An 18338-nucleotide genomic window follows, 5' to 3' on the forward strand; every position below is an offset into this window, starting at 1 on the left:
TGGATACTAGCCCTTTATCTGTCATTTGCAAATATGTTCTTCCATTCTGTCGGTTGGTCTTTTGGTTTTGTGGAGTTTCCTTTGCTGTGCAAAAGCTTTTTATCTTGATGAAGTCCCAATAGTTCATTTTTGCCTTGTCTTCCCTTGTCTTTGGCGATGTTTCTAGGAAGAAGTTGCTGCAGCTGAGGTCGAAGAGGTTGCTCCCTGTGTTCTCCTCTATGATTTTGATGGACTCCTGTCTCACATTTAGGTCTTTCAACCATTTTGAGTCTATTTTTGTGTGTGGTGTAAGGAAATGGTCCAGTTTCTTTTTCTGCGTGTGGCTGTCCAATTTTCTCAACACCATTTGTTGAAGAGACTGTCTTTTTTCCATTGGACATTCTTTCCCGCTTTGTCAAAGATCAGTTGATTATAGAGTTGAGGATCCATTTCTGGGCTCTTTATTCTGTTCCATTGATCTATGTGTCTGTTTTTGTGCCATTACCATACTGTCTTGATGATGACAGCTTTGTAAGAGCTTGAAGTCTGAAACAGTGATGCCGCCACCTTTGCTTTCCTTTTTCAACATTCTTCTGGCTATTTGGGGTCTTTTCTAGTTCCATTCAAATTTTAGGATTATTTGTTCCATTTCTTTGAAAAAAGTGGATGGTATTTTGATGGAGATTGCATTGAATGTGTAGATTGCTCTAGGCAGCATTGACATCTTCAAAAAATTTGTTTTTCCAATCCATGAGCATGGAACGTTTCTCCATTTCTTTGTGTCTTCCTCAATTTCTTTCATGTGTATTTTATAGTTTTCTGAGTACAGATTCCTTGCCTCTTTGGTTAGATTTATTCCTAGGTATCTTATGGTTTTGGGTGCAATTGTGAATGGGATCGACTACTTAATTTCTCTTTCTTCTGTCTTCTTGTTAGTGTAGAGCAATGCCACTGATTTCTGTGCATTCATTTTATAACCTGCCACTTTACTGAATTCCTGTATGAGTCCTAGAAGTTTTGGGGTGGAGTCTTTTGGGTTTTCCACATAAAGTATCATATCATCTGCAAAGAGTGAGAGTTTGACTTCCTCTTTGCCGATTTGGATGCCTTTTATTTCATTTTGTTGTCTGATTGCTGTGGCTAGGACTTCTGATACTATGTTGAATAGCAATGGTGATAGTGGACATCCCTGCCATGTTCCTGACCTTAGGGGGAAAGCTCTCAGTTTTTCCCCATTGAGAACGATATTCGCTGTGAGTTTTTCATAGATGGCTTTTATGATATTGAGGTATGTACTTTCTATCCCTATACTCTGCAGAGTTTTGACCAAGAAAGAATGCTGTACTTTGTCAAATGCTTTTTCTGCATCTATTGAGAGGATCATATGATGCTTGTTCTTTCTTTTGTTAATGTATTATATCATTTTGATTGATTTGCAGATGTTGAACCAACCTTGCAGCCCAGGGATAATTACGACTTGGTCGTGGAGAATAATCCTTTTAATGTACTGTTGGATCCTACTGGCTAGTATTTGGTGAGAATTTTTGCATCCATGTTCATCAGGGATTTTGGTCTGTAATTCTCCTTTTTGATGGGGTCTTTGTCTGGTTTGGGGATCAAGGTAATGGTGACCTCATAAAACGAGTTTGGAAGGTTTCCTTCCATTTCTATTTTTTGGAACAGTTTCAGGAGAATAGGGATTAATTCTTCTTTAAATGTCTGATAGAATTCCCCTGGGAAGCCATCTGGCCCTGGGATTTTGTTTGTTGGGAGATTTTTGATGACTGCTTCAATTTCCTTAGTGGTTATAGATCTGTTCAGGTTTTCTATTTCTTCCTGGTTCAGTTTTGGTAGTTGATACATCTCTAGGAATGCATCCATTTCTTCCAGGTTATCTAATTTGCTGGCATAGAGTTGCTCCTAATATGTTCTTATAATTGTATTTCTTTGGGGTTCATTGTGATCTTTCCTCTTTCATTCATGACTTTGTTGATTTGGGTCATTTCTCTTTTCTTTTTGATAAGCCTAGCCAGGGCTTGATCAATCTTGTTAATTCTTTCAAAGAACCAGCTCCTAGTTTCGTTGATCTGTTCCACTGTTCTTTTTGTTTCTATTTCATTGATTTCTGCTCTGATCTTTATTATTTCTCATCTCCTGCTGGGTTTAGGCTTTATTTGCTCTTTTTTCCCTAGCTCCTTTAGGTGTAGGGTTAGGTTGTGTATTTGAGACCTTTCTTGTTTCTTCAGAAAGGCTTGTATTGCTATATACTTTCCTCTCAGGACTGCCTTTACTGCATCCCAAAGATTTTGAACAGTTGTGTTTTCATTTTCATTGGTTTCCATGATTTTTTTAAATTCTTCTTTAATTTCCTGGTTGACCCATTCATTCTTTACTAGAATGTTCTTTAGCCTCCATGTATTTGAGTTCTTTCCGACTGTCCTCTTGTGATTGAGTTCTAGTTTCAAAGCATTGTGGTCTAAAAATATGCAGGAAATGATCCCAAACTTTTGGTACTGGCTGAGACCTGATTTGTGACCTAGGATGTGATCTATTCTGGAGAATGTTTCATGGGCCCTAGAGAAGAATGTGTATTCCGTTCCTTTGGCATGGAATGTTCTGAATATGTCTGTAAAGTCCATTTGGTCCAGTGTGTCATTTAAAGTCTTTATTTCCTGGTTGAACTTTTGCTTAGATGATCTGTCCATTTCAGTCAGGGGGTTGTTAAAGTCTCCCACTATTATTGTATTGTTGTCAATGTGTTTCTTTGCTTTTGTTATTAATTGCCTTATATAAATGGCTGCTCCCATGATAGGGGCATAGATATTTACAATTGTTTGATCTTCTTGTTGGATAGACCCTTTAAGTAGGATATAGTGTACTTCCTTATCTCTTATTACAGTCTTTGGTTTAAAATCTAATTTGTCTGATATAAGGATTGCCACCCCAGCTTTCTTTTGGTGTCCATTAGCATGGTAAATGGTTTTCTACCCCCTCACTTTCAATGTGGGGGTGTCTTTGGGTCTAAAATGAGTCTCTTGCAGACAGCCTATCAATGGGTCTTGTTTTTTTATCCAATCTGATAGCCTGTGTCTTTTGATTGGAGCATTTAGCCCATTTACATTCAGGGTAACTATTGAAAGATAGGAATTTAGTGCCATTGTATTGCCTGTAAAGTAACTGTTCCTGTATATTGTCTCTGTTCCTTTCTGGTCTATGTTGCTTTTAGGATCTCTCTTTGCTTAGAGGACCCCTTTCAATATTTCTTGCAGAGCTGGTTTGGTGTTTGCCAATTCCTATAGTTTTTGTTTGTCCTGGAAGCTTTTTATCTCTCCTTCTATTTTCAATGACAGCCTAGCTGGATATAGTATTCTTGGCTGCATATTTTTCTCGTTTAGTGCTCTGAACATATCATGCCAGTCCTTTCTGGCCTGCCAGGTCTCTGTGGCTAGGTCTGTTGCCAGTCTAATGTTTCTACCATTGTAGGTTACATATCTCTTCTCCTGAGCTGCTTTCAGGATTTTCTCTTTGTCTCTGAGACTTGTAAGTTTTACTATTAGATGTCGGGGTGTTGACCTATTTTTATTGATTTTGAGAGGGGTTCTCTGTGCCTCCTGGATTTTGATGCCTGTTTCCTTCCCTAAATTAGGGAAGTTCTTTGCTATAATTTGCTCCAATATACCTTCTGCCCCACTCTCTCTTTCTTCTTCTTCTGGGATCCCAATGATTCTAATGTTGTTTAGTCTTATGTTATTGCTTATCTCTCGAATTCTGCCCTCGTGATCCAGTAGTTGTTTCTCTTTTTCTCAGCTTTTTTATTCTCCATCATTTGGTCTTCTATATCACTAATTCTCTCTTCTGCCTCATTTATCCTGGCAGTTAGCACCACATTGTTGATTGCCCCTCATTAATAGCATTTTTGATTTCGACTTTGTTAGATTTTAGTTATTTCTCCAGGAAGCATTTCTCTAATAACTTCCATGCTTTTTTAAAGCCCAGCTAGTATCTTTAAAATCAGGATTCTGAACTCTAGGTATGACATCGTACTAATGTCCGTATTGAGTAGGTACCTGGCAGTCGTTACTACCTCTTGTTCTTTTTGTTAAGGTGATTTTTTCCATCTTGTCATTTTGTCCAGAGGAGAATAGATGAATGAGAGAACAAAATGCTAACAGGGTAACAATATTCCTAGGAAATATACTCTAAACAAATCAGAAAAGACCTGAAGCTGGGGGAAAAGAAAGGGAAAGAAAGAAGAAAAAGAAAAAGATCAAAACAAACAAAAACAGAACAAAACAAAACAAAACAAAAAAAAAACAGAATATGATCAAATATGATCAGGCTGATGCATAGATCAGTAGCACACACTAGATTTTGTGTGTATTTTGGTCTGTTAGAAGAAAGTGCCTCCCAAAATTTTAAAGAAAGAAAAATTTATATATGTACAAAAATAAGGCTTGATACAATGAAGGAAAGGAATATGACTGTAAAGATGAAAATTATAAAAAATTTTATAAAAGGAATTGATAATATAAGAAGTTGTTTGAAAAAAAGAAAGAAGAGGATTTAAAAAAAAAAAAGGAGAGAATGTGATCAGGCAGGAGACTAGAACAAAGCCATACGCTAGAGATTTAGGGTATATTTTGATCTGTTAGAGGAAACTGTATCTCAAAATTTTAAAGAGAGGACAACGTATATATATATGCCAAAAATAAGGGTAACTACTATGAAGGGATAGAATATAACTCTACAAATGAAAAATAAAAATGTTTTTTAAAAAAGGGATTGATAAGATGTTGGTTGAAAAAGGGAAAAAGAAAAATTCAAAATAAAACAAAAAAAAAAAAACGCTGAAAGACTAAAGAATCATGGTAAGAAAGCCATCGATTCTATGTGCAGTATTCTCCTAGCTCTGGAGTTCTGCCATTCTCATTGATTGGTAAACTTGGTCTTGGCTGGCTGTTCTTGCTGATCTTCTGGGGGAGGCGTCTGTTGCTGTGGTTCCCAAATGTCTTTGCCGGAGGCAGAATTGCCCCACCCTTGTTGGTCCAAGCTAAGTAATCTGCTCGGATTTGCTTTCGGAAGGTTTTGTTCCCTGCAAGCTCTCAGTACAGCTTTGGAGGAGAGTGAAAATAGCGGCCTCCCAATCTCTGCCCCAGAGGAGCCAAGAACTCGGCGTCCCACTCCTCAGTGAGCTCCCAGAGAAAAGCAGTCACTCACTCCCATCTCCCCGGTCTCCGGCCACACTCCATGCTCACTCGGCCTGTGATGGAGCATTTCTATCTCTGGCACCCGACCCCAGGTGGGGTCTCCAAACCCAGCAGATCCCTGTGGTGTGCTCCCATGCCGCTCCTCCCCCCGGGGGAAGAAGGGGAGTATCCCCGGATCTGCTGCTTGTTGGGTCCCTGCTGGAGGAGCAGTGGCCCGCCTGTGACACGGATCACAGTTTATGGCAAGCCCGAGCTGAGAGCCAGCGCCTCGGCTCCATCTCTGAAGCTGCCTTCCCCGCTTTGACACCTGGGAGCTCTGCCGCACTCAGGCACCCCCATCTTTCTGTGACCCCAAGCGTCCTGAGACCACACTGTCCCAGGAGGGTTCCACCCCCCACTTAGCCACTGGAGTGACATCCCTCAGCGAAGCTGACTTTAAAAGTTCTGATTTTGTGCCCCGCTGATCTATCACTTGCCAGAAGCAGCTGATGGAGGCCCCCTCCCCCGCCACCTATCCTCCCGAATATGGCCTCAGATTCACTTCTCCACACAACCTCCCTTCCAGAAAGTGGTCGCTTTTCTGTTCAGAGAGTTGTTGCTATTCTTTCCTTCGATCTCCTGTTGAGTTTGTAGGTGTTCAGAATAGTTTGATCCCTAACCAGCTGAATTCCTGGGACCAGACAAAATCCAGGTCTCCTACTCCTCCACCATCTTGCTCGGCCCCCCCAAGATTTTATTTATTTGAGACAAAGAGAGAGAGAGAAGGAGTGTGTGTGCCCAAGCAGGGGGGAGGGGCCGAGGGAGAAGCAACCTCCCCACCAAGCAGGGAAGCCCCACGTGGGGCTCAATCCCAGGACCCTGGGATTATCACCCAAGGTGAAGGCAGACACTTAACCAATTAAGCCACTCAAGTGCCCCACAAAATAATATTCTTAATAAAGAACATTGAAATCATATCAAGCATCTTTTTCAACTGCAGTGATATGAAACTAGAAATTAGTTACAAGAAGAAAAACAGAATATTCAGACAAATGTAAATATTAAACAGCATGCTACTGAACCACTGGGTCAAAGGAGAAAGAAAAATTTAAAAATACCTAAGGCAAATGAAAAAAGGAAAATATACCAAAACTTATGGGATACAGCAAAAATGGGTCTAAGATGGAAATCTATATCAAGAAACAAGAAAAATTTCAAACAACCCACTTTACACCTCAAAGAACTAGAAGAAGGGCAAATGAAGCTGAAGTTTAGAAAGAAAGAAATACCAGAGGGGAAATAAATGAAAGATCAATGAAACTAAGAGCTGTTTGTTTTTGTTTTTGTTTTTTTCTGAACAGTTAAACAAAATTGACACACCTTTAGCTAGACTCATCAAGAAAAAAGACAGGACTCAAAGAAATAAAATCAGAAATGAAAGAAAAAATATTTTAAGTGATCATTTACAATAGCCAATACATGGAAGCAACCTAAGTTGCTTTGTTTTTCTTTTTCAACATTTCCTTGGCGATTTGTGGTCTTTTCTGATTCCATACAAATTTTAGGATTGTTTGTTCTAGCACTTTGAAAAAAGTCATTGGAATTTTGATCAGGATGGCGTTGAAGGTATAGATTACTCTGGAGAGCATAGACATTTTAACAATGTTTATTCTTCCGATCCATGATCATGGAATGTTTTTCCATCTTTTTGTGTCCTTCTTCAGTTTTTTTCATGAGTCTTCTGTAGTTCCTAGAGTATAGATCCTTTACGTTGGTTAGGTTTATTCCGAGGTATCTTATAGTTTTTAGTTCTATAGTAAATGGAATCGTTTCTCTAATTTCTCTTTCTACAGTTGCATTCTTAGTGTATAAGAAAGCAACTGATTTCTGTGCATTGATTTTGTATCCTGCCACATTACTGAATTGCTGTATGAGTTCTAGTAATTTGGGGGTGGAGTCTTCTGGATTTTCCACATAAAGTATCATGTCATCTGCAAAGAGAGAGAGTTTGACTTCTTCTTTGACAATTTGAATACCTTTTATTTCTTTTTATTGTCTGATTGCTGTTGCTAGGACTTCTAGTACTATGTTGAACAAAAGTGGTGAGTGGGCATCCTTGTCATGTTCCTGATCTTAAGGAAAGGCTCTCAGCTTTTCCACACTGAGGATGATATTCTCTGTGGGTTCTTCATAGATGGATTTTGTGAACTTGAGGAATGTTCCCTCTATTCCTATACTCTGAAGAGTTTTAATCAGGAAAGGATGCTGTATTTTGTCAAATGCTTTTTCTGCATCAACTGAGAGGACCATAGAGTTCTTTTCTCTCCTCTTATTAATGTGTTATATCACACTGATTGATCTGCAAATGCTGAACCACCCTTGCATCTGGGGGATAAATCCCACTTGGTCGTGGTAGATGATCCTTTTAATGTATTGTTGGATCCTATTAGCTAGGATTTTGTTGAGAATTTTACAATCCATATTCATCAGGGATATCAGTCTGAAATTCTCCTTTTTGATGGGTTCTTTGCCTGGTTTGGGGATTAAGGTAATGTTGGCCTCATAGAATGAGTCTGGAAGCTTTCTTACTGTTTCTATTTTTTGAAACAGCTTCAGGAGAATAGATATTATTTCTTCTTGGAATGTTTGGTAGAATTCCCCAGGGAATCCATCAGGCCCTGGACTCTTGTTTTTTAGGAGGTTTTTGATCATTACTTCAATCTTGTTACTGGTTATTGGCCTATTCAGGTTCTCAATTTCTTCCTGTTTCAATCTTGGGAGTTTATAGGTTTCCAGGAAGGCATCCATTTCTTCCAGGTTGTTCACTTATTGACATATAGTTGTTGATAATAATTTCTAATAACTGTTTCAATATTCTTGGTGTTAGTCAGGATCTCTCCCCTTTCATTCATAATTTTATTAATTTGGGTCCTTTCTCTTTTCTTTTGGATAAGTCTGGCCAGTGGTTTATCGATTTTATTAATTCTTTCAAAAAAACCAGCTTCTAGTTTTGTTGATCTGATCTACTGTGTTTCTGGTTTCTAATTCATTGAGCTCTGCTCTAATCTTAATTATTTCTCTTCTAATGCGTGGCTTAGGCATCATTTGTTGCTTTTTCTCTAGTTCTTTAAGGTGTAGTGAATTCGGGATTTTTCTATTTTTTTGAGTGAGGCTTGGATGGCTATGTATTTCCCCCTTAGGACTGCCTTTGCAGTATCGCATAGGTTTTGGACTGATGTGTTTTCGTTCTCACTGGTTTCCATGAATTGTTTAAGTTCTTCTTTGATTTCTTGGTTGACCCAAACATTATTGAGCAGAGTGGTCTTTAGCTTCCAAGTGTTTGAATTTCTTCCAAATTTTTTCTTGTGATTGAGTTCCAGTTTTAGAGTATTATGGTCTGAGAAGATGCAGGGAATAATCTCAATCTTTTGGTATCACTTGAGACCTGATTTGTGACCAGTATGTGGTCTATTCTGGAGAAAGTTCTGTGTGCGCTTGAGAATGAGCATTCTGTTGTTTTAAGGTGGAATGTTCTATATATATATATCTATGAGGTCCATCTGGTCTAGTGTGTCATTCAAAGCTCGTTTCTTTGTTGATTTTCTGCTTAGATGATCTGTCTATTGCTGAGAGTGGAGTATTGAGGTCTCCTACTATTAATGTATTGTTATCGATATGACTACTTTGGTTAACAGTTGGCTTATGTAGATGGCTGCTCCCATGTGGAGGGCATAGATATTTACAATTGTTAGATCTTCTTATTGGATAGACCCTTTAAGAATGATATTGTGTCCTTCTGTGTCTTGAACTACAGTCTTTAGCTTAAAATCTAATTTGTCTGATATAAGAAATGCTACCCAGCTTTCTTTTGAGGTCCATTGGCATGGAAGATGGATCTCCATCCCTTCACTTGCAGTCTGGATGTATCTTTAGGTTCAAAATGAGTCTCTTGTAGACAGCATATGGATGTGTCCTGTCTTTTTATCCAATCTGCAACCCTGTGCCTTTTTATGGAAGCATTTAGGCCATTCATGGTGAGAGTGATTATTGAAAGATATGAATTTATTGTCATCTTGTTGCCTGTGAAGACCTTGTTTTTATAGATTGTCTCTGTAAATTTCTGTTCCATATCACTCTTGGGGTCTTTCTCCTTTTATAGAACCCCCCTTAATACTTCTTGCAGGGCCGGCTTAGTGGTCACATATTCTTTCAGTTTCTGCCCGTCGTGGAAGCTCTGCATCTCTCTATCCATTCTAAATGAAAGCCTTGCTGGATAAAGTATTCTTGGCTTCCTGTTCTTCTCGTTTAGTACCCTGAATGTCTTGCCAGACCTTTCTGGCTTGCCAGGTCTCTGTGGATAGGTCTGATGTTATTCTGATATTCCTCCCTCTGTACATAAGGAATCCCTTCCCCCTAACTGCCCTTAAGACGGTTTCCTTGGTTCTAAGATTTGCAAGTTTTACTATTACATGCTGGGGCGTTGGCCTGTTTTCCTTGATCTTGGGAGGGGTCCTCTCTGCCTCTAGGACACAAATGTTTGTTTCATTCCCCAGATTAGGGAAGTTCTCAGCTACAATTTGCTCAAATAGATCTTCTAGTCTTCTCTCTCTCTCCACCCACTCAGGGACCCCAATAATTCTGACATTGGAACATTTCATGGTGTCACTTATTTCTCTGATTCTATTGTTTTTCCCTGACCTCCTCTTTTTCCTTATTGTCTATTAATTGGTCTTTTAGATCACTAATTCATTCTTCTGCCTCCCTACCCTAGCTGTTAGATTATCTAGATTAGATTGGATCTCAATAATAGCATTTTGAAGTTCTTCCAGTTTAGCTTTCATTTCTGCCTTTAGAGACTCTATGTTGTCATTAATCTATTTCTCCATTCTAGCTATTATCTTCACAACTGCTACCCTGAATTCCATCTCCAACATCTTGCTTATATCTGTTTCCATTTGTAAATCTGTGGCATAAGTCACAGTCTCTGAGTCTTTCCTATTTTGGGGGTTCCTCCTCCTAGTCATACTGTTGAGGGGGTGGTTGAGGGAATGTACAGAATCCAAATTACTAACCATAACCCATGCAAGATGCACCTGTTTTATAGGGATTTTAGAGTTGTAGATAGACCTCTTGTTCTCCCAGCCTGTCTTCTGGGTAAGGGGCCTGCCGCGCTGTTACTTGGGCAACCCTGTTTGGGCAGAGTTGTCCTGCCCCCCTGTGGCAGGGGATGGGCTCAGTGAAAACCGGTTTGGGGGGCTTTTGTTCTTTGTTGGCTTTCTGCATCTCTTCCAAGAGTCAGAACAGAAGAGATCATTTCCAACCCTCTGCCTCAGAGCAGAGAGACTGCAGTCTGTTCTTCAGTGAGCTCTCCAGGCCACACTCTCTCTGTTTCTGTTTGTGCTGCTATAAACTGCAGCATCCTGGGTTGTGTGCCCCTCAGCAGCGCTCCCAGTCCTTGCCTCCAGGTCAGGCACATCTCTGCCCTTTGTGCTTCTAAAACCACCAGCCACCCCCAGTTCGCATGCATGGCCCCCGCCGCTCCAGGTTTCAGTCCAGGGGCTGCCCTAAAGTCCTTTCCCCATCGCTACCATCTGTGAGTCTTGTGCCTGGCCCCCAGTGCAGGAGGCTATCGCTCACCAGCGGCGTAGGATCATGTCGGTTCCCTCTCCCTTCCGTTTATCTTCCTATATCTGCCCACGGAATCACAGCTCCCCACTTCATACCTTGAAACCAACCACCTGTGATATTCTGTTTGTAGGGATCCAGATCTATCTTCTTACAACTCAGGCTGATTTTGTGGGTCTTCAGTGTGGTCTGGTGGATCCAGGTCAATTCTAGGGACCAGTTGGAATAGGGTCCCCTACTCCACCGCCGTGTTTTCCCTGTTCTCTTCTTTGCATTGCTTATGTAGTTTATAGTTTTCACTGTAACATATGTTTAAGAGAAAGATAATCCATGTAAATCTAGATAGATGAACAGGAAGATCAAACAAATTGTGATTTGGGTAATTGTGGGTTGAAAAATAGTTTGTGAAAACAGAAATATTGAATAAAAAGGGATGAAAGAGAAAACAAGGAAGAGGCAGGGTACCTGGGTGGCTCAGTCGTTAAGCATCTGCCTTCGGCTCAGGTCATGATCCCAGGGTCCTGGGATCAAGCCCCACATTAGGATCCCTGCTCAGCGGGAAGCCTGTTTCTCCCTCTCCCACTCCCCCTGCTTGTGTTCCCTCTCTCGCTGTGTCTCTGTCAAATAAATAAATAAAATCTTAAAAAAAAAAAAAAGAAAACGAGGACCTAAGGTACACTATTGTTATTCTACATCCGTTATGGGGTATTACAATTCATGATTAATATATGGTGATTGAAATGGCAAAAACATGCAAAATTATTCAATTCCATTGGACATCATGGAATTGCCAACAACAAAAAATGTGATATCAATATTCACCCACCAGAATAGCAAAAAAAAAAAAACAAAAAACGGAACCGACTCTTGGAAAGGGCATGGAGAAACAGACTCCCTTACACTGTTATGGATTGGGGAGAGGGAGTTATAAGTTAGTATAACCATTCTAGAGAACTATTTGCCAATATATACTAAAGGTAAAGATATGCATTCCCTATGACTGAATAATTCCAATCCCAGGAATATACTTATCAGAAATGCATAGAAGCATTCACTAAAACCATGTTCTGAAGTGTTCATAGTAGCATTATTTGTAATAGCAAGAATTAGAAACTTCTAAAGAGCAGAATGAAGAAACATTGTTGTACAGTCACACAATGGAATACTGTACAGCAACAATAATTAACTATTACAGTACCCAAAATATAAGTGTATTTCATAAACATGCTGAACAAATGTAGACTGACACAAGATTATATACAATATGATTCCATTTATAAAAAGTACAAAATTTAGTAAAACTGATCTATGTTGTTAGAAGTTAACAGAATAGTTACTCTATTATCACTTTTTTTGGTGGGGGAGGGTAGGCAGTATATCAAGAGAATAAGGCTTACAAAGATTCAATGACTAACCTGGTATTTTAACATTTATTTGCTCATAAAACCTGTGACCTTAATCCTCAAATGTAGTAAGAGGTAGGAGCAGGCTCCAAGAGTATTCTCAATGTGTCAAAATGCATGGGCCTTTATACTTACAATGTATCCATTTTTCTTTCTATATGTCTATGGTTTAAAGAAAACATGAAACAAAAACTGTGTTGTCAAGCCACCTGGTTTGAGTGATATTCTTCTGTCTTACAATATGATTATATCTAAACTCAGATTATGTTTTCCCTCCTTTCATTTATTTTTGCACCTCTTCATAAATTTGGCAGGCTAACCATAGGAACTTTTGTGTGAAGAGAACTCTATTATATATATTTATATTACTTATATTATATTTTATATGAACAGGTCTACAATGAGAATATTTTTATATTTACTCTTTGCCAAATCTCACTCTATACATGTTCTACATCTACCCATTCACCCATTTAAAATGATCTTTTAAAAGAATGTAAACTCTAACGTCAGATATTTTTCAGGCCCAGTTTTTTGTTGTTGTTGTTTTTCTTTTTTAAAGATCTTTAATGCATGAGGATGAATTCCTGTTTGAAAGTTAGAGATCTATGTCACATGCAGGCTTTCTAATAAAAACCTCAGAGGGGCGTGTGCATGGCTCAGTCAGCTGGCTGACTTAATTTCTGCTCAGGTCATGATCTCATGGTCATGAGATCGAGCCCCAGATAGGGCTCCCTGCTCAGTGGGGAGTCTGCCTCTCTTCCTCTCCTTCTGCCCCTCCCACTGTACCCTCTCTCTTTCTTTCCAAAGTTAATAAATAAATCTTTTAAAAAGAAAAACAGAAAAAAAAATCACAAACTAATTGATGATACAGGGGTAGAACTATAAGATGATAAACAATCCTTAAGCAGACTTCTGTATTTCGGTTAAATGTTACTGAATAATTTGAATTCTGGTTCCTAGGCTCAATAACTATACCCATTTCAGAGTAATAAAGCTAACCAAATACTAAAGGAATAAACAAGCAATAAAATTAGAATGACCACAGGACTTCCTTGGTTTACATAGCAGTTAAGAACTTATCAGTGAATCTTAGGTAATTGAAGATCAATAATAATTTATTCCATGCTTAGCAGGTAATGGACACTGTGCTAAATACTTGATATATATTATCTTATTTAAATCTTACAAATCCTTTTTGCCTTTTTTTTTTAACAGATTAAGACAATAAGTCTTATAAAGTGACTGACCTCTGACCTGGTATTTGAAAATATTTTTTTCATAAAGCCTGTGTCTTAACACCAAGTATATCCATCAATTATAGTCATTTCCTTAAAAAAATGATATAAGCAAATAGAAATGTTTCATGTTTTCATGAAATTTAAGTTCTAATGGGATTATTTGTTTTGGATACCTAAGTCTGAACCTAAGACTGAACAAACAAACCCAATATAGACAATATTCATTAGTCTAATTTCTTGATACAAGTAAATATTAGTCTGGAAACAGATGTTTTGTACTTGTTATGATTAAATATCCTGATATTATACTGATCAATTTAAAAATGAACATCCTATATTTCTGTGATTGTTTTTCACTAACAAGACAAATTTAAAGAACATAAAAATCACTTCAAAGTTCAGCCTTCAGATATGCCTACTGTGAGCATGTTGGACTTTCTTCCAGACACATCCCAATTAACCTATTAAGACATTGTTTCTTATCTTTAATAGCTGCTGAATAGTCTATTATACACACAAATCAAAATTTATTCAACTAGTTCCCTAGTGATGGACATTAACTCAATTTTGTGTGTGTGTGTGTGTGTGTGTGTGGTAGGTGGAAGGAGAGCTTCTATAAACTTTACAATGTAAATATCTCCGTGAGGTTTTATGCCATCATCTCTTTAGTGCCACATTTTATTATCCTTTGGCACAGTACATAGAAAATAGGATCTGTAGCTCTAACGAAAATACGGCAACAAATTCTCACCCATCCAAGCCGACTGCAGGCCTCCCAGTGGTGTTGTTCGGGCAGCCTGAGTGTCTGCGCAGAGCTGGCCCTGAATGCTCTCATCAGGAACTCCACAGAATGGTCTCAACAAATGAACTACAGGGGTTGGCCTGAGTTTATCCCCAATTACCTGGGCCTATTCCTGAGAAAAAGCCATAGCTCTTTCTGAGAATACCCATGGACAATCATTTTAAATTGTATATTCAAAAAACCATCCACATTTTCACATTCCAAACAGTGGCCTAAAGTTGTCTGTTTTACAGTCATGTTAAATTGGCCCGTTTTTACTTTAAAGCTAGAAAATTCCTCTAACCTATGGGATAGTCTGGTGACAAAAGGAGAAAGTCTTACAAATGGTGGATGCAAGAGGAGCTCTCAAACCCCAGAAATGTTTTTTCCCAGGAATTCTACCAAAAACTTCTACTGTGTAGGTTGCTATGAGGGTTAAATGGGACTATAAAGTTCTTAGCTCCATGTCTGACACAGTAAGAGACCAATAAATGTTAGTTATTACATTTTCACAAATTCTCTATATATTCCCTTTACCCACTTCCTCTAACTGAAAATTGTCTTCTTAGGAATTTCCCTGGCTGCCCAGGTATGTGTGCTAGAGTGGGAGGGGTATATTTTCTTCCCATAAAGTCCTGTTAGTTCTACTGCCAAAAAATAGTTTATCCACTTAACAAATTCATCCCAAAATTCCAATCCAAACATCTAGCATCTCACATGAATTACTTTTATAAACTTCATGGGGCACCTGGGTGACTCAGTCAGTTAAGTGTCTGCCTTGAACGCAGATCAAGATCCCAGGGTCCTGAGCCCCACATCAGGCTCCCTACTTCTCCCTCTCCCTCTGCCCACTTGTGATCTCTCTCTCTCAAATAAATAAAATCCTTATTGGGGAAAAAAAAAAAAAAAAAGGATGAGGTCCACATCTGTATGAGGTCCACATGGGTCTTCTTCTGTAATCTCTACTCCTGCCACACTGGCCTTCTGTTAGGACCCCCAAAGCACCAGGGACCTACTAGAAAATGCTTTTGCTTCTGTCTGAAAGCCCCATCTCCTAATCTAATACCTATCTACATAATGCCTTTTATGTTTCAAATTTAAGCTTAGGTCTTTTTTGACTTTTCCCACCCTTCAGTTAGGCCCAGATTCTCTGTTGATAACCCTGAGGCACTCTTTCACAATTGCCATCAATTCATTCCTAATGCATTTGTTTTGTCTTACAGCAGCTTTCTACGCTCCAGTCTGAACCCCATCAATTTCAGACCTGGGTCTCCCTGCTCTGTCTCCTTACCTAATACAGTTCAGGGCAAATGGCAAATGCTCAAAACTACCCGGTGAATGAAAGTTTAAAAAGTTAGATATTTGAAAGTCAAAATCAGCTCATTTATATTTTGGCATTATATCAGCTTCATCAGAATGCTCTCTGATGAAAATATTTACCTATAAAAGCTGGAATAACTTAATATTAAAACCACCCAGCAACTCCATAAACAAATACCACTATTCACATATAAGGTAGAAGAGAGATGTTAAAAACTGGGTATTTTTGTCTATTCCTAAATGTTGTATTTTCATCTCAATATAAATGGAATGTAATATTTATTAAAGTCTCTGTAACATGCAATGAATTACCTTATCTATTTGTGAACAGGTAAAGGCAAATTAAATCAAATACATGGAATATGTTGTATGAGATTGCTAGGGTTGCCATTACAAAAGACCCCAGAGTGGGTGGAAGGCTTCAGTCACAGAAGTAGATTTTCTCCCAGTTCAGGAGGCTGGAAGTTCCAGATCAAGATGTTAGCAGGTTTGTTTTCTTCTGAGTACTCTCTCCTGGGCTTGCAGATAGCTGCCTTCTCCCTGTGTCTTCATGTAGCATTTTCTCTGTCTGTGTGCAAGTTCCTAATGTCTCTCCCTCCTCTAAGGAGGACAACCAGTCCTACTGGATTAGCACCCCACGCCAATCCCTTACAACCTCATTTAACCTTAGTTATCTTTTTAAAGGTCTTATCTCCAATGTCACACTGGGACTTAAGGTTTCAACATCCGAATTTGAGGGAGACACAGTCCAGTCTATAACAGAAGTCCAAATTCTCTTATGTCAAAGATTGTTACCACAAATAGAAGACACCCACCTGAGGAGCAAATCCATGCCATCAGTTACAGTGAGTATATGCCACTGAGTCCTGTAGTGTTGATAAGGCACAGAATACATTTTTTTGTGGTTTGCAACGATAACGACAAATTCCCCTCATTATTATTATTTCTGAGATCCTGCTAACATAAGTTTATTTTTTAGGAAATGCAGATCACTGTTGTAAATAATTATTACTGTTTCTATGTGCAGACTAACCCCCAGAGCCATACCAACTGTGTGTGTGCCATTTTTTCTCCCTCCTGTCACCCTCTTTTTACCCCTGAAGCTCCACCATCCTCTTGGGTATACAGTGTGAAAGCTGACAGAGTAACAAATGTTAGAATTAAGTTTAACACTGTGGTTGTCATTCATCTATAAAAAGCCCACATTCCTAGTTAAAATTAAAGGCATATTTTTATGTAAGATTTTCATAGTGATTTTATATTTTTAAGAATTAAACATATTTCTTTATTAACTATTTCTTTATTAACTCAAGTATCCTGATAACTGGACTATACATCACATCAAAATTTAATGGTGATTTATTTACTTAATGGAATATTACTATTTAGAATAACAGATTTCTATCCTCACACCCATATTTTATATTCCCCTAATGTTTTCCCAGTTGAGTTTCCAATCCTAACTCCTAGACATCTTAACCTTAATCATGTTCATTTCAGTTCTGTGCCCTGAATACAAATAGCTCATTTTGCAACACAAGCATATAAATAATTTTACTTTTTTTTCCTTCTTTCTGACCAGGTTTCTTATTTGGCAAATCTACCTTCCACCTATAACCCTAGTTCAGAATCCTTTCCTATACAGTTGTTAGTTATAAACATACATTTTATGTTTTAGCCTGTGTAACACCACCACTTCGACACCTTTGAAGAAAGAAGGATCATCTAACTCAGGATTATTTTACCATTCTTTTTTTTTTTTTTTTTTTTAGGACACAAAGTTTGCTTTAAATATTTTTTGGGGGGAAAGGACACCACACTTCTACTCAATTAAGAGAAACATTTTTACAATCTTGAGGTCTTTTATTTTCTTTACATTTATCATGCCATGAATTCATAGGGAATGGGTTCCAGCAGTCCAGGCTCCTTTCCATTAGTTCTCACAAAGTGTGCTTCTCTGGGTGGGGCAGGCTGGCGCTTCGATTGAACCCAAGTACCTTTCTCTTTGGCTTCCTTCTTTTTCTGATCATTTTCCTTCACACGCTTCAGGAAGCTGTCTCGGCTCTTTGAGTGTTTAATATGCTCAATGCGTACATTAATTCTCTTGGCAAGAATCTTGCCCTTAACTTGTTTGTTTACAACAATGCCAACAGCATGCTGAGTAACATTGTAGACTCTTCCAGTTTTGCCATGGTAACATTTGTGGGGCATTCCTTTTTGAACAGTGCCCATTCCCTTGATGTCCACAATGTCACCTTTCTTATAGATTCGCACGTATGTGACCAAAGGAACAACTCCATGTTTTCTAAAAGGTCTAGAGAACATATAGCAGGTACCTCTCCTCTTTCCCTTTGTGTTGGTCATTTTGGCAAATTACTGGAAGATGGCGGTTCCGGCCGAAAGGAAGGCTATTTTACCATTCTGATTTGCTCTGACTCTAGCTCTAATTCCACATCTCTTAAAATGACAATTTTTTTTTTTAGCTTTGCCTTTGCAGAAGAAAGTCTACTAATCCACTCTTCTAGGTATAAGGACCCAAAAGTCTATTCAAAAACCAGTTAAGATTGTTTTTATTGCTTATTCCTTTTCCTGAGGCGCTGTTATTCTACTGCCTTCAGAAATCAGAATGCTTCTCATCCCTTCTCTCTGCCACACAAGGTTTTCTTAGATGTTTAGGATTTGGGGCAATTTTACTTGCTGCTTCCTGCTACACCTGGTTTGCAAAAAGGGTTGGGAGGGAGATGAGAAGGGAGATCTGAAAGCAACAGTGTCCAGAAAGATGCTCCCAATTTGGGAATGTCCC

At 38.6% G+C, this 18338-nt stretch overlaps 1 pseudogene; it reads right to left on the bottom strand.

Moving 5' to 3' along the window:
* Positions 1–17392: 17392 nt before the first annotated feature.
* LOC148164992 (large ribosomal subunit protein eL21 pseudogene) lies at positions 17393–17927 on the bottom strand (annotated as a pseudogene).
* Between the last annotated feature and the right edge of the window lie 411 nt (positions 17928–18338).

This window comes from Eumetopias jubatus, unplaced genomic scaffold (assembly GCF_037043125.1).
Source record: "Eumetopias jubatus isolate StellerSeaLion01/CBP00866 unplaced genomic scaffold, mEumJub1_p1.0 scaffold_1, whole genome shotgun sequence".
NCBI classification, from domain to species: domain Eukaryota; kingdom Metazoa; phylum Chordata; class Mammalia; order Carnivora; family Otariidae; genus Eumetopias; species Eumetopias jubatus.